Source organism: Sceloporus undulatus, chromosome 7 (assembly GCF_019175285.1).
Source record: "Sceloporus undulatus isolate JIND9_A2432 ecotype Alabama chromosome 7, SceUnd_v1.1, whole genome shotgun sequence".
Taxonomy (NCBI): Eukaryota; Metazoa; Chordata; class Lepidosauria; order Squamata; family Phrynosomatidae; genus Sceloporus; species Sceloporus undulatus.
Window position 1 is genome coordinate 26,201,528 of NC_056528.1, and position 24,655 is coordinate 26,226,182.

The following is a 24,655-nucleotide window of genomic DNA, read 5'->3' on the forward strand; positions in this document are numbered from 1 at the left end:
TTGGATAAGGAATCCGCAGATACGGTGGGCCAGCTGTATTCTCCCCATCCCTAGTCGGGCATCTTTTTCACTTTTTGCAGCGAGGTCTTGCAAAGCATCCTAGCTTTGCCGGATATGGAGCAATCCTTCTTTCCAAGGGGGGTGAGGACAAGATCTTGACGCTAATTTCTGATGGATCCTGGAAGCCTCAGGGATGTTGGCAAGCTTCGCCATTAAAAAAATACTCCCATGTGGACCTGGAATCAATTGTTCCACGTTCTCCTTCCAGCTTGTTTTTCCTGGCAAGGCATCACTGTCTCCTCCTGCAGTGCTCTGGACTCTTCCTCCGTTCCTTGGGGTGGCCCATAAATTCATGGCTGGACCGGCGCAGCTGCGTTTTCGAAACACGTCTCCAGGTCTGGTGCTTTCTCCTTCCAACGTGTGGGTCATTGGCAGTCCTCGCTAATCTCCTCGCTCTGCTGAGATCTTCTGGGCTGCTTTCCAAAAGGGTGTGTAGCCTTTTGCAGAGGCCTGAACAACAGCAACGACAACCCAAAAGACAGAGGCCAGGTTTTGGGGAAATCTGCCTCCCAGACTTTTTTTGCAGGCGCTTCAGAAACTTGATGGTTCCCCGTAGAACGCAGATTTTGAACTTGGGACCAAATCATCTGGGTCAATTTGTTGTCATCGACTATGTTTCTGGAGACTAGGGTTCAAATCCTGGCTCAGCCATGGAAACCCAGTGGGTGACTTTGGGCAAGTCACACTCTCTCGGCCTCAGAGGATGGCAATGGCAAACCCCCCTCTGAAGAAAAGTGCCAAGAATACCCCATGATAGGTTCGCCTTAGGGTTGCCGTAAGTCAAAAATGACTTGGAGGATTCCATAGAATGGAGCCACGGGGGTTAAACTGGTCTCAAAGTGCATTATTTCTGCAGTGCAGATGCAGCCCGATAGGCTCTATGTGGTTGTGCTTCTAGCAATTACAACCAAACACATTTCTCTATCTAAGATTCTTGTCTTTCTTCCGCTGGCGGTGACACGATTGCAGTTCTTTTTCACACCTGGAAACACCCGCCAGCAGTAGGTCAGGTTTGTGGGTCAGGAGGACACAAACATGGATAATAATAACTACTTGGGCAAGGAAGATCGCCAAGCCCGGAGGGCGGAAATGACGCCATACCTCCCTGCCTGGGTTTTTCTTTGTAGGGTTGAGAACTTGGCACCGAAATCCAAGGGGAAATGACTCAGGCAAGGTCACTCTGGGAAGGCAGTGGCAGAGCATGGAAAAACAAAAGGCGGAAATACCTGGAATGCACAAAACTGCAAGCTGTAAGCCTAGAGAAATAACCAAGGGATCTGAGAGTGTGGGAGTGATTTCACCACTTTGCATCCATGTCATTTAAGAAAGGGATCAAAATAAATATAGGTCACCATGCAAGGAAGGTTGGGCTGCAGTCCTAAACCCCATTTTTATTTTCATTGTTGTGTGCCGTGAAGTCATTTCCGACCAGTGTGCTTTGAGCATTGGACTACAACTCTGGAGATCAGGGTTTGATTCCTCACTCAACCATGGAAACCCTCTGGGTGAGTCACACACTCTCAACCGCAGCAGAAGGCAATGGTAAACCTCTATTGATTCATATCTATTGAGTCCATTACTTTGTGTCCAGGTCTCTCGAGCGGCAGAAAACAAACTCGCTCCATCCTTAACAGGGCATCCCTTTCAATATTTAAACCTGCCAATCATGTCATCTCTTAACCTTCTCTTCTCTGGCTTGATCATTGAAACTCACTGGGTGAGCTTGGGCGAGTCACACCCTCTCAGCCACAGAGGAGGGCAATGGGAAGCGCCTTCTGGAGAAACATGCCAAGACAACCCCAGAATAGGATCGCCGTAGTGTCGGCGTAAGTCCAAAATGACTTGGAAGCACGCAACAACAACAAAAGGTGAACCTATCATGGTGTTTTCTTGGCACATTTCATCGGGGGGGAGATTGCCATGGCGATCTTCTGAGGCTGAGAGAGTGTGACTTGCCCAAGGTCAACCAGTGGGTTTGCATGGCCAAGCCGGGATTTGAAACCTGAGCCTGATTCCCACTACCTTTTAAACCAGATCGCAAATCAGGTTGAAGCCGTTCAGACAACCCTGGTTCCAACTTGAACCAAATTGCTGAAGTGATTCGGAGAGGGGAGTCATGCGCTAGACCCATTTAACCCGCGTCTTTTTGACATTGATTTTTTCTTCATCTTTTTGGATAATTCGGTTCCGCACAAGCATGAACCAGATGTGGATCAGAATCGAATTAAATTTGCCCTTCAACCGGCTGGAGTGGATCCATTTTGAATCAATTCATTCATGAATATGAACCACAGGTGGGTTATTTTAAAGGCGAAAAATGCAATCTGGGCAAATGTAGTGGGAACCACACTCCGCTGTCGAATCGATCCATTGATTCAGATCGCAAACTGATTTATTTGTAAGTGGTGTCCAGAGTCCAACGCTCAAAGCCACTACACCTCTTTTAGATCTTACTTTTCCTCCTGTGAGCTCAAGGTGATATACATGCATGCAAAGAGATCTTGCAGCACCTTGGGGGCTGCTGCCACATTGCAGAATTGATGCAGTTTGACACTGATTTAACTGTCACGGCTCCATCTCATGAAATCCGATCGGATGGACTTTGTGTCCTTGTGACAGAACAGTTCGGCCTGGATGACCCTTGGGGAACCCTTCCCATTCAATGATTCTATGAATTCTCCTTTTCAAGGGCTTTGGGGATGTTGCAAAGAACTCCCATCATCTACCCACCTTTGGCTTCAGCCTTGTCTACCTCTTCAGATGCATGCCACTGCCTCTCCTTTTGCAAACAGGGGCCCAGTTTCCAAACGGCGAAAGGCGGTAATTAAAATTAATTAGCCACCAGCAGAGCTCGGCTGCATCCCAAGAGACGGCAAGCATGCCAGGGGAAGTTACTTGGAGGAAGGGAGGCGGAGGGAAAGGCGGAGGCAGCTGAATAATTCACAAGGCCTGCTTCCTCTGGGGACCTCTTGCGAAGAGCCCGGTTCCTACCTGGATGAAATCCACCACCTTGAATTATTTATGCCAGCGAAAAGGGATTCAAGAGCCCCCCGTGGTGTAGCGGTTGGAGAGCTGGACTGAGGGTGCATCTACACTGTTGCAATGATGCAGTTTGACGCCACTTTGAGTGCTGTAGTGCCATCCTATGCGATCCTTTGTAGTTTTACAAGGTCTTGAGCCTGCTGTGCCAAAGAGTGCTCAGCCCAAATGGTAGTTGGAAATGAACCAGTATGGTGTAGTGGGTTAAATGTTGGACTAGGACACTGGGAGAGCAGGGTTCGAATGCCCACTCAACTGTGAGAACCCACTGGGTGGCCTTGGGCAAGTCATGCTCTCTCAGCCTCAAAGGAAGACAATGGCAAACCTCCTTTTGCCCAGAAAACCTTGTACTGAGTTTCCCTTTTAACACAGGATGATCTGTGCCATCGTATTCCTGATTTCTATGTACGGTTGTGGAAGCAGAGGATAGGAAGAGAATCAGCGCACTGGAGAATGCGGTGTTAGAGGAGCTTTGTACATAAAAATGGCTTGCCAAAAATACAGATAAATGGGCTCCAGAGCAAATTTGAGTTTCCCAAGAAGCCTAGATGACTAAACTGAAGCTATCGTCTTTAGGACCCATGATAAGAACTTATGTAGGAAAGGCAATAATATTAGTAAGGAGGAAGGCAATATAAAAAGAGGGAGACAGCTTTGCAGGCATGCAGACTCAATGAAAGAAGCCATGAAAGGGTATCGCTACTGGGGTGCTGGGAGTGCGGAACATACTGGGTGACACCTCAAATGGGATGACACCCAGTAGCTCACCAGTAGCCCTTTCTGGGCACCCGCACCGAATACCAACCCTAGTGATGCCAATGAAGCTGCGGCCCTGTGTTTGCAAGATCTGGAGCAGGGCTGATTGATAACAGGGTGACTTGGAGGTCTCTCAACCCTTCGGGTCTCCATAAGTCAATGTCAACTGCATGGCAATTCACACTGACAGGTTTGCCTTTCTAAGGAGTTTATCACACTGGGGCTGATTTCGACATCAAATAGAGATTAACATGCATTCAAAGCATCCTGCAAATGAAGTGGAAATGGTGAGTAATTGAGCGAATGATTATCACACACAATTGCTCAAATAAAGAGATGTCGCTGAACTCCTGAAAGTAAAAAGATGCGTGTTAATGCTTCTTTATGACCACCTTAATGGTGGGTTTTGTGTGACGTCTTATGAAATGATTACACGTAATTACGCAACCTTTGTAGGATATTCATGGGATAAATGCCCAATCTCCTTTGTGTGATAAACTCCTAAATTGGAATGACTTGATGGCACAGAGCAACAAGAATACTTGGGAATTATGGGCGCTATTGAAGGTGGCATACAGTCGGCCCTCTGTATCCAGGGATTGTTTATCTACAGTTTGGCATAGTATTTTACGTGTACATGGATTCTTTATCCAACCATCCACAGCTTGAAAATATTCCATACACACACACACACACACACACACATATATACAGTGGTCTGTCCACATTTGCTGGGGTTAAGGGTGAAGGAACCCCATGAATGTGGAACAATCGCCAGTTAAAAAAAAGCACTATTCTTTTTACCCAAGAGAACACCTCTCTAGGAATCTCCAGGTCCTCCAGTGCAACTCTGTGGTCAACATCTGCCAGACGTTGATCGCAGAATCATGCTGGAGGACCTGCACATGCCTAGAGAAGCGCTTTCTCTAGAAACCTCTAACTTCTCCAGCACAACTCTATGGTCAACTTCTGGCAGAATTGTGCTGGAGGACTTAAGAGATTCCTAGAGAACATATCAATCAAAACTGCAAATAGACAAAGCTGCAAAAGTCAAAGCCAGAAATGTAGAGGGACAACTCTCTCTCTCTCTCTCTCTCTCTCTCTATATATATATATATATATATATATATATTCCAAAAAGCAAGCCTTGATTTTGTTATTTTATAGAAGGGACACCATTTTGCCAAGCCATTGTGTATAATGGGACTTGAGCGTCCACAGATTTTGGTGTCCACAGAGGGTCCTGAATCCAAATCCCAGTGGTATCAAAGTCAAATAATAATAATATGCCTCTTTGTGTTCAATGGGACTTGAGCATCCATGGATTTTGGTATCCATGTGGATGTGTGTGTGTATGTCCTGGAACCAAAGCCCATCAGATACCAAGGGCCTGCTGTACATTTGTTGGGAATAGCCCTGTTTCTTTAAGGCTTCCCATTTTGTGAGAAAGGATGGAGTCTGGGAGTTGTGAGTCCTGGCTCAGACCTGGATGGAGTTCTTCCAAAGTTGTCCTCTGCTTTTCCACCATCTTCCCTATGGGTTCTTGCTATTCTCTGGACTACAACCCCACTCTAATCCCAGTGACTGTTGCACTGCATTGTACAGGTAGGTTTTCTGGGGGCCTTTCACACAGCGTGGTTGTGTAGCAGCAATGTTTGTTTGCGTTGTTCATGCTCCACCTTATATCTACTTTGGGATGCAAGGCACCTTGTGGCAGTCAAAGTAAAACAGAGCTAAAGGGGGGAAATGCAGCATATCCAAATTAATGTGATCTGGCTGAACGAATCCAAAAATTAAAAACTCACACCAAGGGCTTCATGGCAAGATTTACCATCTGTGGGGTTTCCATGGCTGAGTGGGGATTTGAACCCTGGTCTCTCGGAGTCCTAGTCCAATGTTCAGACTGCTATGCCATGCTAGTTCTTAAGATGTCTTCAAAGGTTTGCCATTGCCTACCTCTAAGGCTGAGAAACGGTGACTTTGAGGTTCGCCTCATTGAGTTTCCATGGCTAAGCAAGGATACGAACCCTGGATTCCAAGAGTCTTAAATCTGTCTCTCCAAACTAATATACCACACTACATTTGTTGTAATGGAAGCCCGTTCAAAGCTAGGAAAATTTCCAACCTGAGGCTGTGCAGTTTAATGGTTACAGCAGATCCTATCTCAGCATAAGTGATTTATTGTGGAGCGCGGTGCCCTCCATGCCGATATGCTGCTGCATCTTTAAAAAGAAGAAATCACCTCTCTTTCTTTTCTGTCTCTTTTAATGCGCCCCTTATTTATTTGGCATCGCTTTCTTTTTTGCATTCCAAAGCTGCCTTTTGATGCTTATTTTTGGTGCCAATGAAAGCTGACTTCCTCTATGCAAATGGGCACTTAATATGCAGATTGGTGTGTATTTAATATGCAAATTGCCCTGCAGATCTGGAGAGCTGCCAATCTTTCTCCTTGGGTGTCGCAGGGGTTCGGCAGCTTTCCAAGACCGAGTCCCTGCCAGGTGGAAGTCGGACCTTGCGTCCGTTTTTGGAGGCGCGCTGGGGCTAGTTGAGGTTAACCTGACAGGGAAAAGGCACTCTGTGCATCCCCAGAGGATCTGTCGCTTTGGAAATCCACCAAGTTCTCTACTGAAAACTCAGCTCAAGCAATTAATGTCATCCGTTCAGACTGGAATTTGGAAAATCAACGCCGAAGCGAGTTCATTTTGATGGAAATGAACTTGCTTAGAGGTTGGTTTTCCAAATTCTAGCTTGAATGGGTGACATTAATGGGGTTTCTTGTTGTTAACTGCCTTTGAGTCAGTTTTGACTCATATCAGTGCCATGAATGAGGAACCTGCAAGTTCTCCGTTCACAACCGATCTGCGCAGATCCTGCAGGTTCAAAGCCATGTCCTCCTTGATTTGAGTCTAACCATCTCATATATACTGTATATACATAAGTCTAGACATTTAGATCAAAAAATGGACCCAAAAAAACCTGAGTCGACTTATCCAGGGAGCAATGTAAGTACTGTATCTTAACTCTTATTTAAAAGAAAGAACCATCTCCTGGTGTAAAGCAAGAGTATAGTATGTGAAGCACCAACACCCTTCTCTCTCATCCATCCAGTCTTAAGAGTAAGCACAGAGTTATGTCTGCTGGAATTTTATAAGTTCATTGACATTGTTTTGCTTTGCTTCATCCTTTAGATCCTTTGCTATATGCCCCTAAGTTTTACCCTCGACTTATAGCAAAATCTGTCAGTGTGGCCCCAAAACCTGCCCTCGACTTATACATGAGGTTGACTGATAGTAGAGTATATACGGTAGTCTTTCTCTCTTTCTACTAGCTTATGTCCTTTCTAGCATTATTGTCTTTTCCAATAAGTCGTGTCTTTCATGATGTAGCCTAAGTTTGAGAGCCTCAATTTGGTCATTTTGTCTTCCAGGGAGATTTCTGACTTCATCTGTTCCTGGACCCATTTGTTTGTCTTTTTGGCCGTCCACGGGATCCTCCACACTCTTCTCCATCCCCACATCGCTAATGAATGTATTTCCTTTCTATCCGCTTTCTTCACCGTCCAGCTCTCGCATCCATCTATAGCGATGGGAATATGATGGCTTTGGACAATCCTAACTTTAGTGTTCAGTTTTATATCCTTGCCCTTAAGGATCTTGTCTAGTTCTTTCAAAGCTGCCCTCCCCAGTCCCAGTCTTCTCCTGATTTCTTGACTGCAGTTTCCATTCGAGTCCATGACTTGGTCCAAGGTATGGAAAATCTTTCTTTCAATTTCCTCATGGTCTCGGTTGAACTTAGGTAACTCGTCCATGGTCATTTTTGTTTTCTTAATGTTCAACAGTAACCCTGCCTATTCACTTTCTTCTTTGGCTTTCCTTGGTAATCATTCCAAGCCCTTGTTATTTTCTGCTAGTATTATGGTATCATCTGCATAGATTGTTGATGTTCCTTCCTCCGATCTTCAATCCTCGTTCTTCTGAGTCTAAACCTGCTCTGTATATGATATTTTCTGCATAAACTTGAATAAATTGGGTGACAGAAAGCCTTTTCTGACCCAGTTTCCAATTGGGAACCATTCTCTTTCTCCTTCCTCGGTTCTCCTGTCCTGAGTACAGGTCAATCAAAGATAATGGTACACCCATTTCTTTAAGAGCAATCCATAGTTTTTCATGATCTTTCTATGGAATTTGTTAGCCAGCCTTTATTCAAGCCCCATTGATTTCTGTGGGTCTCCTCTAGCTTGCTTCTCATCAAACAAGCTCTGCTAAGATATTATCTGTATATAGCCATTATCCCACACAGCCTCAGTTCTAAAAACTCTCTAGGTTTGAATGGGAGGCGTCCATTACAGCAACTCAATAGACCCACTGAAATGAATTGGACTTGTTAGCTACCCCTTCTATAGCTCCTGTTGATTTTTGGTGGGTCTACTCTAGTTAGAACTAAATGTGGAATTAGCCGTTGGGTTTTAAAAGTAACTTGGACCCGTTGCTCATTGCAGCGCTCTTGTGAAGTAGCTTCTTGCTATTGTTGATTACAGTAGGCTGGAAAGCTTGCTGCATTTCGCTTATGTGTAGTGTGTGTTTGGGGTAAAAGATTTGCTGAAACATACTGACTTCTTCTTCTTTTCTCTTTTGGTCTGCGGGTTGGAACACAACTCTGGAGGACCAGGGTTCGAATCTCTGCTGAGTCACGAAACCTACTGGGTGACCTAAGGCAAGTCCCACTTTCTCAGCCTCAGAAGATGGCAATGGTCAACCCCCTCTGAAGAAATCTTGCCATGAAACCCCTGTGATACGGTCACTGTAAGTTGGAAATGACTTGAAGGCACACAACAACAAGAGGAACCATTTCCTATTCATTCCAGGTGTTTCCTGTGCTGGAACCATCTTTTCTCTTCGAGAAGTCATGCCCAGGAATGCATCGCTGAGTTATACCCGTAATAATAATGTGCGGCTTATTTAGTGGGTGCGTAAATCCCACACCGCATCCCTTCAGTGTGGGAGCATCTGTGGTTTTAGCCCAGCAATAATATCATGTAGCAAGAAAAGGAGGAGGGTGGATGGTTTGCCACCCGCAGCTCATGCTCTATGGTACGGGGCCGGTGAACATTAACCGCTACTGTTTACATAGCGAGCAGCTGCCTCGGCCACTTTGCACCCGGATCAATGTCTCTGGAGCTTGGCTCCCCGCTGCGTTGTCACCCCACCACCGCCACCAGGAGCCGGGGACCTGTGTATTCAGTTTCAAGATCTACTTACAGCTGCTCTTAGTAAGAATCAACCCTTCTCCCCCCTCCATTGCACTTGGTACTTTGGTTATAAAACATTAATCACTTCTCTGGAGAGGTCCCCGGTCTCTCGGCACAAGTGTGGAGGGTTTCTTTGGAGAATGGGAACAGAGATTAGGGAGAAGGACAGAAGGGCGTCACTGCGATGGTGTGTGCATATTCTCTGGCTTTGTGGTTGTGTGCCTTCAAGTCATTTCCAACTTATGGCGACTCTAAACCAAACCTATCATGAGGTTCCATGGCAAAATTTATTCAGAGGGGGTTTGCCTTTGCCTCTCTCGAAAACCGAGAGAGTATGGCTTGTCCAAGGTCAGAATGGGTTTCCGCGGTTGAATGGTAACTTGAAACCTGGTTTCCAATGCCTTAATCACTACACTAAACTGGCTAAAAGTTTAAAGTCTCTTACTCCCAAATACAGTCTGCCAGACAACAGTTTGCAGATAAAACATGTGTTGGAGTCTGGTCAAGGTGGCAAAAGTTATTAATGAAGGACACAGAACTGTTGATAATGTGGGTTGACATGTTTAAAACAGTGAAAGGTCTGGAAAGCACCAAGCCCCATGAGGAATGGCTTTGGTACCTGGATATGTTTAGCCTGTAGAAGAGAATGTTAAGGGGTGACATGAAAGCCATGTTTAAATATTTGAAGGGATGTCATATTGAGGATGGAGCAAGCTTGTTTTCTGCTGCTCCAGAGACTAAGACATGGAGCAATGGATGCAAGCTACTAGAACAGAGCTTCCACCTAAACCTTAGGAAGAACCTCCTGATGGTAAGAGCTGTTTAACAGTGGAAGATATTCCCTTGGAGGGTGGCGGAGCCTCCTTCTTTGAGGGTTTTTAAACTGAGGCTGGATGGCCATCAGTCGAGAAAGCATGGATGGTGTCTTCCTACATGGCAGAAAATCGGGCTGTTACAAATCAGGACGGAGTGGATGTAGATACAAAGATACGAACATATTTAGGAAGAATGCAAGAAACAGAAGGAGCTGGGTTTTTAACCAATAAATGAAATGGTACCATTCTGCCAGCTTTTTCCCTGGTCTCTTTTAACAAAAGAAATCTATGAGGCTCATTGACATATGTAATTGCTGCCTTGGGTTCCCTGCCTGATTTGTACCAACTGCTTATCGTCGTTTGCTGCTTTGTGGAGAAAACATTGCTTAGACACTGGAGATGTATGTGCGTGTGTAATCTCTGCATTCCTCACATCAAAAGCCAAATGGTTTTTGATGGTTAGAGATAATCTCTCCCGTAAAGCCCCAGGTATCCGTGATCTGCAGGCCATTAAAGGATTGCAGCGGAACCCATGTTTGCTTCTGCTGGAGCCACTGATGAGCAAGCATTTGTCTAACCCGCTTGCCTTGAAAGCCAGAGTGGGCAACATAGAAGGCTGGGGGGTGCATTAGTAACACTGAAGTGAGCATGGAAGGCTGCAAAACCCTTGCTGTATATCCAGCAAAAGAAAAAAATCAAATCCTCTCCAGTTCCCTCCAGGAAACGTGAAGGCATTCTCACCATATCCAGGGACTTTGCTGGACCTTAGAAGGCATCTGGGGTCAAAAATACTTTTTGCAAAGGTTTCCCTAAAAAAAAAAAAAAATCTTTGCAAAATTTTGTAGAAATTTTTTTTCTTTGCAAAAGTTTGCAAAAAACACTCTTTTTTGCAGAATTTTGCAAAATGCTTTGCCCCTGGGGGTCTCCAGGTGGGATGAAAATGCCCTTTGCACAGCCTAGAGACCATTGAGAGAGCAATAAACCTTGAGAAAATTGCTATTTTTAATACCTCCGCACTGGGGAGCAGAAAAATAACCCTGGGGGCCACATGTGGATATTGCTTGTCCATGCTTTCCAGGGATGGGATGTTTTGCTTTTCCTATATAGATACATACACACACGTTACACATATGTTTTATTTTTTACTTTGAAGAAAATAAATCATTTCAGAGGCAGTCGGGAGTCAGATTTTTAAAAAGATCCCCCACCTTCTCCAGGCCACCCTTCTTCCAAAGTGCATGAATGAGAGCCAGGGAATAATAATCTTCCAGCTGCAGGGAGGGACATCGTGATCCGTCTAAGTTGGCTTGGAAGCAAAAGCCATAAGTCATTGTCATTGCTGGCCAGACCGAAGGACAAGAGAAGTGAAAGGGTCGTGCGTCATTATGTCCACGGCCCAGCTTTTAAAACCCACTCTCAAAGTCTGTTTTGGCCCAACCCTTGAGCTCCTTCCTAAATCTCTCTGCATGGATTAGTGACAAGGAGGAACCCTTTCCCATGTTCCTAAAATCCATCTCATTCTCTTGCAGTCCTTGGAGATCTCCCCCCACATGCACCCGATGCAATGGAAAAGCAAGGAAGGGGCATGTTAAGTATTCTCCAGGCGCATGCACCCTTGCCTGCCATTTGGCATTCGGCCACCTTTAGAGCGCATCCTCCAAATCCCACAGCTCAAGAAGGAATAAAGTCTGTCACACAGATCAGCGCTTCCCCCTCTTTGCTTTGACATAATTTCATCCTCGCTGTGTTGGCGCGGATTGATGAATCAGCCAATTTCCGGTCCGCATCTCTTTTTTACATCTTTGCTCTTAAAAAACCATTTCTGTCCCATTTCTGCACTGGTCGGCAACTTCTATTCTCAAGGCATGGAAACTCAGCTCTGCTTTCCCATGCTGCCTTCCAGAACAGACGCACTTTTTCATACTGTGTTCCCTGATAGGCCGGTGCGCGGGTGCATCTCCCTCTGAAGAATATGCTTTTGCATGCCATTTTTATTTTTATCGCAACATAAAACATAACATAAAACGAACAATACAAACAAACAATAAAAATTTCTTTCATTCCCTTCATATAATGCCTGTCATTCCCTTGCACTTTTTGTGTTCAGAACCTCATCACAATATTTGTGAAAGTGTCTCGTCTATAGCATGGGTGAGCAAGGTGCGGCCTGTGGGTCGCATGTGGTTTCCTAGGGTAAAAAAGTGCTCCCCACAAAGCCCTCAAGGGCCGACGGAGGGCATTTCTACTATGTTTGGAATGTATACATAGTAGAAATGGGTCAAACAGATGTTTCAAAACAATTTTGCAATATGTTGCCAAATTTTATTTGCCCCAAACAGCTTCTGGATGGTGTGGGGAAGACATTTCCACCTCATTTTGGGTCCAATTTCATCCCTTGAGAGACCTTTGGGATTTTGTGAGCTATTGAGCCTTCTTTGTCGGAGAGCTCTGGTGCCACGACTATCAATCCCAGGGATCCCATCACATTGTGCCATGAAGGTTAAAACAGTGTCAAACTAACATTGTTTCTGCAGCGCAGATGTAGCCCTAATCCAAAACTCAAGCCACTTCACCACGCTGCCTCTGCTTTGCCACCTTTCTCCAGAGGATGTTTGCCATTGCCTTCCTCTGAGGCTGAGAAGGTGTCTCTTTACCAAAGGTCACCTTGTGGTTTTCTGTGGCCAAGAGGGAACTGAAACCTTGGTATCCTGGTCCAGAACTCAAGCTGCTATACCAAGCTGCCTCTCCTTGGCCAGGTTTCTCCAAAAGAGGTTTGCCATTGCCTTCCTCTGTAGCTGGGAGAGTGTAGCTTTGCCCAAGGGCACCCTTTGGGTTCCTATGGCCAAGCAGAAACTAGAAGCCTGGTTTCCTGGTCCAAAATTCAAGCCGCTATACCATGCTGCTTCTCATTGACCGTGTTTCTCCAGAGGATATTTTTTGTGGGCTTTTCAAGCTTATGTGGTCATGTTCTAGAATAGTTTATTCCTGATGTTTCACCTGCATTTGTGGCTGACATCTTCAGAGTCTTTGTCTCCAAAGGATGTTTTCCATTGCCTGGGGCTGAGTGTGTGTGACTTGCCGCAAGGTTTCCCACGGGGCTTCCATGGCCAACCAGGGATTTAAACCTGGTCCCCCAGCATCCTAGTCCCACACTCGAACCACTGCACTATACTGACTGTTACAAAAACATACACACTCTCAAAGGGAGTGCTCTTGCCCTGAGATTCCTCCCTCTCCCCTAGAAGAACAGTTTATCACACTGGGTCTGATTTTGACATTAAAGAGAGATTAAAGCACATTTAAAGCATCCCGCAAATGAAGTGGAAATGGCGAGTAATTGTTCGAATGATTATCGCACACAGTTGCGCAAATCGTAAATGCTTTGCCGCTGAAATCCTGAAAGTAAAAAGATGCGCATTAATGCTTCTTTGTGACCACATGGTGGGTTTGGGGATTTTTCCGGGATATTCGTAGGATAAACTCCCAATCTCCTTTGTGTGATAAACTCCATAGAGCTGGAAGAGACCACCAGGACCATCCAGTCCAACCAGCCGAGGGTCCAAGCCATGAGATCTAGTGCCAGATCTGTGAGCAAAGAACCATATGTGCAGAAAATCCTACGTTCAGTTTACAGCAGCTCCAGGTAGAAACAGACCAGACGGGAATATGATGGGAACAGCTTCTCTTTCTCTCTCTCTTTTTCTCTCTCCATGCCCCCGGTTCCCTGGAGGGCAACTGCCTGCCAACTGGAGTAGAAAACACTTGGCTAGACAGACAAATAGGCTGGTACAAGTCAGGCAAGTTTCGAGGTAGCGTCAAGGCTTGGCTGAGAGCATGGGAGGCCAAGCTGAAACTAGACAAGCGGGTGTTTTGCAAGCTGCAAAGTTCATGCCTTCCTTTAACTAAAGGCAGACTGCTTCATAAACCCCAGCTCTCCCAGTTTGGCAAGGACAGCCCCGATGAATCCTCTGCCATCCCACTTCTTCAGTGCTTTTGAAATGTCCCAGCATCTCTCTTTCCTCCTTGGTCCTCAGCTACTGCAAACTGAGCGAAAAAGGAGTTTGCGCTCCATTAATTCCAGATTCCAAAACCTTTTTTCATGGGGAGCTTAGCTGGCAACACCTTAATTTCTAATGGTTCAGTGTAGACAAACTTTGTTTCACGTACAAAATTATTACTTTTTAAATGTATCAGTTACTTTCAGGCAGTGGTTATATTGAAGAGATTAATTTTAAGTCCGCCAGACAGTGATATCTTTACTGGGTTGATCAAATTGCAGACCAAATTGCACAATATACACGTTGCAAGCTTGCGACATGGCTATTGCGCATTTTGGTCGGCCTGATAAAGATATCACCGTTTGGTGGATTTTGGATGTTATTGGATTTGCTGTATTGCCAGCATGGCTATCCCTGAGTTTTAAGTTTAGGCTCAAATCCCATCTGCAAGATAGTGTGTAAATACAAATATTCCAGAATCCAAAACACTTCTGGTCCCAAGCATTTTGGATAAGGGAGGCTCAACCTGTAAAGCAGTATCTTGGCATCTGCTGGGATTTGGTTCCAGAACCCCTTGTGGATACTGAAATCCATGGATGCTCAAGTCCCATTATATACAACGGCATGGTAAAAATGATGATCTTTATATAAAATGGCAAAAATCAAGGTTTGCTTTTGGGATTTTTAAAGCTGTGGATGCTTCAATCTGTGGATAAAGAATCTGTTGCAGATCTCTCCACCTGACCCTCTTCTTTCTCTCTCCACCCGACTCCCCCCATATCAGGACCAAGACCTTGGTAACCCTATGCCTCAATGGAGGCTACATTCTTCTGACATCACCAACAGCAGGCCCGGAAACCTGGAGCCAGCTTGGCAACCCCACCAGCTGCCCGGAGAATGGGTTTGGGTTACACCGTGACATCAGTTCTCTTGGATCACCTGTTGTGGGGGAGGTTTCGGGGGCACCGTTGCAGTCGGCCAAGAACAGCTGACCCCCCTAGGACACACACATGCAACACACAACACACACACACACAGCACTGTCCCAGCAAAATTTGACAGCCCCGTTTGTTCAATTTCGGCTTCCCTTTGGGCTTACGGTGCAGCTTCCCAAATTTCTATCCATGCAAGTTTTGTTTTTCCTAGTTGTCTTCTGTCGAAGTGACTTGCCTGAATGCCACACTGCGCTGTCCTGGTTTCTCTCTCCTCCTCCTCCTCCTGCTTTCTCCCTTTATCTTCAGTTGCGGCAAGCTGCATTCGACCTGCAAAAAGTAGTTTGCACTCAGGCCTTGCCATTCAACAACAGAACAATACACAGATTAACATGGAAAGTCACTTTATATAAAGTAGTTTTATATATACCCCACTCTCTCCCATGCCAGCATTCTCTGAAGATGCCAGCCACAGTTACTGGCAAAACGTCAGGAATAACCATGGCCACAGAGCCCAAAAACCCCACAAAAAGCTCAGCAGAGTTTAAGGCACTGAATTCACCCTGCAAAAGTAGCTTGCACTCAGTAACTCAGCAGAGTTTAAGGCAGTGTACCTGAGTCAGTCTAACCACCTCCTAATTGAGAGACCCTCAGGTGGTATCCATGCCCTTGATATCTCCATTCAAATGACACCTAGAATCATAAAGCTGGAAGAGACACCCTTAGGGTCATGCAGTCCAGTCCCATTCTGCCATGCAGGAAGACACCATCAAAGCACTCTCTGTGACAGATGGCCATCCAGCTTCCTTTGTAAAAGTTTCAAAGAAGAGACTCCACCACCCTCCATCTTCCTTAGCTCTTACCCTTAGGAAGTTCTTCCTTATCTTTAGATGGAATCTCTTCTCCTGTAGCTTGAATCTATTGCTCCATGTCTCTGGAACAGCAGAAAACAAGCTTGCTCCATCCTCAACCTGACACTCCTTCCAATATTCAAACATGGCTATCATATCCTCTCTTAACCTTCACTTCTCCATGCTACCCTCACTTTCTAAGCTGCTCCTCGTAGGATTTGGTGGTTTCCAGATCTTTCACCATCTTGGTTGCTCTTCTTTGGACACGTTCCAGCTCGGCCACATCCTTCTTGAATGGTGATGCCCAGAACTGGACACAGTATTCCAAGTGAGAGCTGCCCAAAGCAGTGGGACTATGACTTCCTTCCATCTAGATGGAAGATTGTAGGATAAGCCCTTCACTTATTAAACAGGTGGCCATCTTCCTCCTGTACTGTTAAACCTTAAAAAGAATACCATTTCCCCTGCAAAATTAGAAGAGGGCTCTTGGTTACTTCCTCTGAAACCAGCTAAGGAACTTTGAGCAAGTCACATTCTCTCAGCCTCAAGGGGAGGCAATGGCAAACCACTTCTGAACTAATATTGCCAAGAAAATCCAGGATAGGTTCACCGTAGGACTACCATGAATTGGAAATTAATTTGAAGGCACTCCATACACACACAGATACGTATGTCATCGGTGTACATGGTGATTTATACCATGTGAATTACCTTTGCATTTTTTGCTTTGCAATTCTCGGAGGTGTTTTTTGGGCAAAAGCATGGCCCCGATACCCACCACAGTTGACCACCCCAAACCTAATGCAACTCACTGTTCAGCAAAGAAACTGCATTGCAGGATAGAGCGACGGCTGATAAATTGCATTGCTAAACTGATGTCTTGTTCTGCTTTGTTTTCCAAGCTGCATTCGTTGGAACATTATCGGGAGTCCCTTTCCATCTCAAGGAGCATGCAAACTGATTTAGAAATGTGTGTTGCCGAGGCCGATACAGAGTTCTTTACTGGCTTTTTGTGGAGATGAATGCAAAAACATCCAAATGGGCGTATTGAGCTGGGGAGATGAGAATGTAAGAACTATTCAAAATCCCCCCAATTTAGGATTGTGATTTACAATAAAATTCAGATGTAGGGTTGCCAGATCTTAGGGCCTGGTTGCCAGTTCTCATGGGCCGTCTCCAGATGGGAGATGGGGATGAAAATCCTCTTGTTTGTGGGCAAGAGGAAAGGGTTCAGTGCAAATCTGAGGCTGCATCTTCACTGCAGAATTAATGTAGTTTGACACTCCATGCTCTGGGATCTGTCATTTTGAGGTGTTTTTTTTAAACTGTTTATTTTTATAACCGAGAAACAATATAAATAACAAAACAGTACTGCAGCTTTTACACTTTACACTTCATTGCTTTCATCATTGCTGTTTGCATCCATTGTTCCATCTCCTAGTCTCTGGAGCAGCAGAAAACAACCTTGCTCCATCCTCAATATGGCATCCCTTCAAATATTTAAACATGGTTATCATGTCCCCTCCTGACCTCCTCTTCTCCAGGCTAAGCCTACTCTTAAGTTACTCCCATGGTTTCCTCGCCTTTCACCATTTTGGTCTCTTTCCTCTGGACATGCTCCAGCTTGTCCACATCCTTCTTGAATTGGGGTGCCAGAACTGGACACAATATTCCAGATGAGGTTGGACCAAAGCACAATAGATAGCACTATGACTTCCCTTGATCTAGACCAGTGATTTCCAAACTCTGGCCTTCCAGGCATTTTGGACTTCAGCTCCCAGAATCCCATTGGCCAAGATGGTTGAGGCTTTGGGGAGTTGAAGTCCCAAATACCTGGAGTACCAGAGGACCAAGTGAAGTCTGAATCAAGCAGAACTATTACTTCCCTATACTCCTATCAATGCAGCCTAGAATTGCACTGGCTTTTCTAGATGCCATGCCACACTGTCGGATCATGTTCAGCTTATAGTCCGCTAAGCCTTCTAGCTGAACAGGAGCCAGCCGTGTGATGCTGCAGCTGGAAAACCCAAGGCGGTCCACAGATGCATCAGTAAGAGTCTAGATTGGTTGAAGTACTGTATATACTCATGTATAAATCTAGAAATTTAGATCAAAACATTGACCCGTAAACCTGGCTCGACTCGGGTTGATGTAAGTACTGTATCTTAACTCTTATTTAAAAGAAGGAACCATATCCTGGTAAAAAGCAAGAGTATAATACTTGAAGCACTGACCTCCTCCACTCTTTCATCCATCCAGTCTAAAGAGGAAGCACAAAGAGTTATGTCTGCTGGGATTGTATAAGTTCATTGACAATGTTTTGCATTGCTTCATCCTTTAGATCTTTTGCTTTATGCCCCTAAATTTTACCCTCAACTAATCCACGAGTCATAGAAAAATCTGTAATTTTGGTCCCAAAACTTGCCCTCGACTTATACATGAGGTCGACTTATAGTTGAGTATATACGGTAATATTCCCGCTCCATTCTGCTTTGGTCAGACCTCACCTGGAATCCTGTGTCCAGTATCCTCTTGCCTTACTCCCCATGGAATAGCAAACCCCAGGCTATAGCCTCCCCTAGTGGCACCCTGAGAAACAGCACCCTCTTTCGCCGCAGGCCCTTTTCTCCACCTGTCCCCAGGATTGCGGCTGTTTGGTGCCTCTGGTTGCAACCGGTAACCCCATCCTGCTTGCCTTTCCTCCAAGGGGGGTGACGGTGGGATGCACAGTGAAGGACTGTCTATGGAAAAAAAATACCCGAGAGAAAGAAAGAAGGCCGTGCTTTTTAATGCCAGAGAATGAGGGCCGGTAACTTGATCTGGTTTATTGTCTGTGGAGGGGAAAAGAAGAAACTGAGGAGGGGTGGAAGAGAGAGGGATGAGAGAGAGGAAGGGAACAACTGGTGGAGGGGGGAGAAGGACGACCCAATAGGGGGATCGGATGGCAGAAAAGGGACACGGGTCCCCCCCGCCATTGCCATTTCCTTAAAGAGGATTCAGTGCACCGTTGAGAGGAGGACGAGATTCGAAACCTGGCCATGGAAAGATAAATGGCTTTGGTTTAGCAGCTGAATAGGGAAAGCTATGTGGGCAAAGAAGGCCGAGCATTAAGCAGTGGCACGAAGACCCAAAGGCGGGCATCCCAGTTCCATCCTGATCAACATTTGCAAATAGGACAAAGCATCCAAAGACGGTGCACCAAGTGCGCTCAGGTGGACCGCTTCTCTCGGCTTTTCCGAAATTGGTGGAAGCAGCCCTGCGAAAGATTATTTGTTGGCACAGGTAAGCTTAAGCAGGGAAAGGAATGCATTGGGTCTTTTTGGTGGTGGCTCCCACGTTGCAGAGTTTGCTCCCCAAAATCCTGGTTCGTTGTAATCCAAAAGCTAGTCTGTGAGTTTTGTAGTGGTTTGAGTCTTGGATTCTAGGAAACCAGGGTCTGAATCCCTGGACAGGCGCGGAAACCCATTGGGTGGCCTTGTGCAAGTCACACTCTCTCAGCCTCAGAGGAAGGCAATGGCAAAACCCCTCTGGAAAAGAAAATCTTTAGAGTGGTTTGGGTGCAGGATATATATATGATTTACTTAGGTCCTGTTTCGGCCATTAATTTCCACGTTGAGGCGATACATTTGTTTGTTCCGTTGTCTATCCTTATTCCATCCTTTGGGGTGGCTTTTGAGCAGAAGGGTCGAGGACCCATTTTACATTATTGAAGGTTGCAGGTTCGATCCCCGGTATCTCCAACTAGAACTGGAGAAAAAAAAACCTTTTCAGATGCACAGAAGTAGTTGTTTCTCCAATCATTTTAGACAAAATTGGCAACGTGGATGAGGGTTTTGACAGTCTAAGATGATTCCCCGGCTTTCTTTGTAAAACCAGTCCCTATGTGCCATGCATTCCTTGCAATAGCTCCTGCTGCAGAAGGATCTGAGTTCTAATTCTGTTAGTCCCCAGCAAGGGATGCTTGGGCTAAGGTTCAGATCTGCTGAAGCCAGCTATCAATTAACTGAGGTGAGGTTTCCGGTTGACGCTAATTAACTGTGGGGCTGTTTGGGGAGGCCGCCGGCTTCTTTATTGAATACGCATTGAATTCCTATTGGGATCCAAACCTCAACATCCCATTAGCAGCTAGAGACGCTGCCTTTGCAATTCTCTTCCCCTGTTTTGTTTTGGCAATGCTGGCCTTATGAACTCTAGGAAAACAGGCTTCTCTTTTTCAGTCATCTCCATCCACTTTCGCCTGGTAGCTGGGATTGGGGTTGGGAGGATGATTTCCACCATGAGGTCTAGCTACCTGGCCTCCTTTCTCAAAATAAAGGATCCTGGGCCAAAATTGTCATGCCCACACTGCAGGGTCCATCGCTAGGAAGCATACTGTTCACGGCGCAAAGGCAACCCAGAGACCCACGATAGGTCTCCTTTAGGGTCTCCATGAGTGGTGTAGTGGTCCAGCTCTGGAGACCAAGGTTCGAATCCCAGCTCAGCCATGAAACCCACTGGATGGCCTTGAGCAAGTCACACTCTCTCAGCCTCAGGGGTAGGCAATGGCAAGCCTAATCTGAACAAATCTTGCCAAGAAAACCCCATGATAGGGTTGCCATAAGTCAAAAATGATTTGAAGGCACTCAGCGGCAACAAGAACAACTACTAAACTCCCAACTTCCAGAGCCCTCTCTCTTTCCTTCCTTCCTTCCTTCCTTCCTTCCTTCCTTCCTTCCCAGCTGCCATTGCTGTGCCCTTGGAAGGAGAAAAGAAGAGGTCATGGCTGCACCTGCACTGCAGAAATAATCCAGTTTGGCATCTCTTTAACTTCTATGGCTCCATGCGCTGCAATTCTGGGATTTGCAGTTCGAGAGACATTTTGCCTTCTCTGTCAGGGAGCTCTGGTGCCATGACAAACTACAAATCCCAGGAATTCCTAGGACAATTAAAGCAGTTTCAAATTGCATTAATTCTACAGTGTGACAACAGACTTAGATTACAAAGCCGAACAGGCAAATGTCAAAAGAAAGAATATATAAGCTGCCCTGGAGCCTTGTTGGCAGAAGAGTGGGTTATAAATACCTAAATAAATCAGTGGGATTATGTTTGCCTTTTTAGCAGCTGCATCACATTGCTGGCTTGTGTCCGATTCAAGGCGCTTGGATCTGAGATCAAACCTTTGAATCAGAAACGGTCAGGAAGGGACCGGATCAGTCCCTCTCTGTTGAAATGAATGAAGCCTATTTAGTGTAGACTTCCATTTGTCCCGAGACAAATGGCCCCGACGTTTGTAACAAGTGGCTGGTTATTTGGGCGGGTTTTTGTTATCCTATTCAGCATTCATTCGACCTCACATTTGCGGAGGGAGCGGAGGTCCATTTTCCCAATTGCAACAGCTGCTTTTTATTATATAACTCCATCTGCATGTAATTAGATTAAATCCTTTAACACCCAATGCCATTCACAGCAGCCATCTTGTGTCATCAGGCGGTTAGCCACTTGCTGTACGCCAGCCAAATCTTCCTCCGCAAAACTCCATCCTCCATATGAAACTTCAGTTTTCCTTCTTTATTCTAAACCAGTGGCTCCCGAACTTTGGTCTTCCAGGTGTTTGGGACTTCAGCTCCCAGAAGCCCCTGCCAAGTTGGCCGACTGTCAGGAATTCTGGGAGCTGGAGTCCAAAAGATCTGGGGGACCAAAGGTTGGGAACCACTGCGTTGGGAGACCAGAGTTTGACACCCCTCTCACCGCTTGAGCAAGTCACCCTCTCTCAGCCTCAGAGGAAGGCAAAGGCAAACCCCTCTCTGAACAAACCTGTCCAAGAAAACCCCATAATAGGTTCACCTTAGGGTCTCCATAAATCAGAAATGACTTGAAGACACACAACAACAACAACAACAACAACAACAACATATATAGGTATTCCCCACTTGGCCATGGAAACCCACTGGGTGACCTTGGACAAGTCACACTCTCTCAGCCCCAGAAAAACCCCATGATGGGTCCACCTTCGGATCTCCATAAGTCAGAAATGACTACAAGACACACGACAAAAACAACATCTAGACTGAACAATTTAGAGTTTGTCCTTTTCCGAGTCGTGGGACTTGGTTGCAAGGAGGAGGGAGGGAGAGAAAACCAGAGAAGAGGAAGCCACCTTTGGGCCAAGCAAAATAAATCTTTCCCTTTCTTGATTTAAAGGTCTCTTCAAAAAGCAATTGCAAGAAGAGGGGAGTGCAGCCAGGGGACGGACACACAAAGGTTTCGGATGTGTTTTAGTGGGAACCCCACTGGGGAAAAGGCTTAGGACAAAGGGGCAGCAGATGGAGGCGTTGATTTATGGAGACCATCACAAAAGAGCCCATTGCCGAGTTGCTTGTGGCGACGTGGAGGCCGTCACTTGCACCCGAGCTCTATAGAGTCTCCCTTTATTGCCTTTACAGGAATGGCGGTGGCCAATGCCCACTCTTAGGGCTAGTAGGGCATGGGGTCACCCATTATGGTTGGCCATCATGAATGAGAGACCTCCAAGTCACCCTGTTATAGTTGGCCCTCTGCACTTGTCACTTTGACTTTTTTGTGGATTTGATTATTTGCGGTTTTGATGAACATGTTCTCTCTAAGAATCTTTAGGTCCTCCAGCGCAACTCTATGGTCAACTTTAAATATTGCGATGAAAGACCTAGAGATTCCTAGAGAGAATACTCTACTAGGCCTTTGTAGCTCCTCCAGCCCAGTTCTGTGGTCAGTGTCTGTCGGACGTTGACCACGGAGTTGCACTGGAGGACCTAGAGTTTCCTAGAGAGGTGTCCTCTTTGGTCAAAACATGGCGGTTTTGTTATTTGCGGTTTTTTCCATATTGATGGGGGTCTTGTGCCCCTAACCCTAGCAAATAGGGAGGGACAAGTGTGTGTGTGTGTGTGTCTGTGTATATATGTATACACACACACACACATAATATTTTATTTGTTTGTTTGTTTGTTTCCCTCCCCAAATAGTGTAGTGGTTTGAGCATTGGACTAGGACTCTGGAGACCAGGGCCCATGAGTATATTTTCTGTGGTTTTATATAAATGCAATAAATACATCAATAAATATACAAATCCCCACTCAGCCATAGAAACCCACTGGGTGAGCATTGGGCAAGTCACACACTCTCAGCCTCAGAGGATGGCAGTGGCAAACCCCCTTCAAAGAAGGATGGCAAAGGCAAGCCCTCTCTGAGCAATCTCCTGCCAAGAAGATTTAGGGGTCACTGTAAGTTGGAAATGGCTTGAAGGTAAACAAAAACATCATTATTATTATTATTATTATTATTATTATTATTATTATTATGGCTTGAAGAGATGCCAGGAGAATTAATTCCACCAGGCTAGCAGCTGCGTTAGCATGACATTGCTACACCTGCAAAGCAAAATGCAATCTAGCCTGTGTCAGTTTTGATCAAGCAAGATATTGATTATCAGTCCTAGAATATTAGATAAGGGCTTTGGCAGACCCTGGAAGGGCTATTTCCTTCCTTCCTTCCTTCCTTCCTTCCTTCCTTCCTTCCTTCCTTCCTTCCTTCCATCTTTTTCATCGCAGAGAAAGCAAGGTTGCGCTGGAGGAGCTACAAAAGAAAAACCGGCACCGATGTCCTCCTCCCACGCCCAAATTCAACTAAATTTAATATCCTATGCATGACATGAGAGCCAGCATGGTGTCACGGTTTGAGCGTTGGACTATAACTCTGGAGAACAGGGTTCGAATCCCGGCTCAGCCACGGAAACCCAGTGGGTGAACCTGGGCAAGTCACACTCTCTCAGCCTCAGAGGATGGCCTCTGCAGAAACGTGCCAAGAAAACCCTGCGATAGGTTTGCCTTAGGGTCACCGTAAGTCGGAAATGAAACCCCAAGGAGACGAATCCTGGACTGACGCAAATTTGCGCAGGTTGGGATTTGTTCTGCGCAAAATTTGCACATGGTTGTTTTACATGCAAAAACAGTACTTTCTGCACCGGAAAGAGTATTTTCAAGCACCACTTTAACACTCCTGGCTCCATCTTACAGTATCATTGGATTTGTCATTTGGTGAGGCACAGCTTTGGCAGAGAAGTCCTTGCAAAACTACAAATCCCAGGCTTGCGTCCGATGGAGCGGCAGCACTGAAAGCGGTGTCAAACTGCGCTATTTCTACAGTTGATCCTTTAGTTACATTTTATTGATATAAAATAAAATACATAAAGGTACACACAGATACAACTAAATACCCTCCGCCTCTCTAGTGGCAAGCCATTGCATCCGCACTGCAGAAATAACCCAGTTTGACACCGCCTCATCTGCGATGGTTCAATTGCTAAGGAATTCAGAGGACTGTAGTTTTGTGAGACATTCAGCCTTCTCTGAAAGAGAGCTCTGGGAACAAACTAATTGAGCCATGATAGTTAAAGCTGTCTCAAACTGGATTATTTCAGCCACGCGGATGCCGCCAAGGCCCCCTAAGTGCTTGCAAGAGCTGAGATATTTTCTGCACCGAGGTTTAATTTCATCCTTGTTTTGACAACATTAAATCGAATGCCGCCGTGGGAAGCCGTCTCAGATTCCTCCTTACGAACAGTGGATGAAGCCCCCCTTGGGAACCGTCCGCCGTGAGAAGCCGGCGATGGTTTAAAGTGACTGGCTATCGTGAAAATGGCAGATAAGGAAAAGCATTAGAATTAAATATAGGAATAAAGAAAAGCAAACGAAAAGCAGGGCTTAAGGAGGGAGAAAGCGGACGGAAAAGACAGGGATCTATTTTTAACCCATTATGCATTTATGCAGATAGTTGGCACAGTTACATTTGGAATATTGTGCCCCAGTTGGCAATGCTCTCTTTAGCATTTTTTCCCACTTTTTGCTTTTTATCTCTTTTTAAAAATCCCCTAAACTAGTCAAAGGCCTGTTACAGACTGCCAAAATAAAGCTGCTTCGGGTCTCATTGGAGGTATGCTATTTAA

At 45.6% G+C, this 24,655-nt stretch overlaps 1 protein-coding gene across 7 annotated transcripts in view; it reads left to right on the plus strand.

Moving 5' to 3' along the window:
- The window catches only part of SEMA6B (semaphorin 6B), a 133,418-nt gene that overhangs the window by 68,323 nt on the left and 40,440 nt on the right, over positions 1-24,655 (plus strand). Inside the window, exon 1 of one of the 7 annotated variants that reach the window (XM_042479529.1) lies at positions 49-395. The exons of 4 other annotated variants lie outside the window; for them this stretch is intronic. The gene's annotated coding sequence lies outside the window, so the exon portion shown is untranslated. Of the gene's footprint in view, positions 1-48; positions 396-5,249; positions 5,461-18,665; positions 18,982-24,655 lie in introns of those variants that run through there. 2 more of the 7 variants (XM_042479528.1, XM_042479526.1) reach the window with 2 other exon arrangements.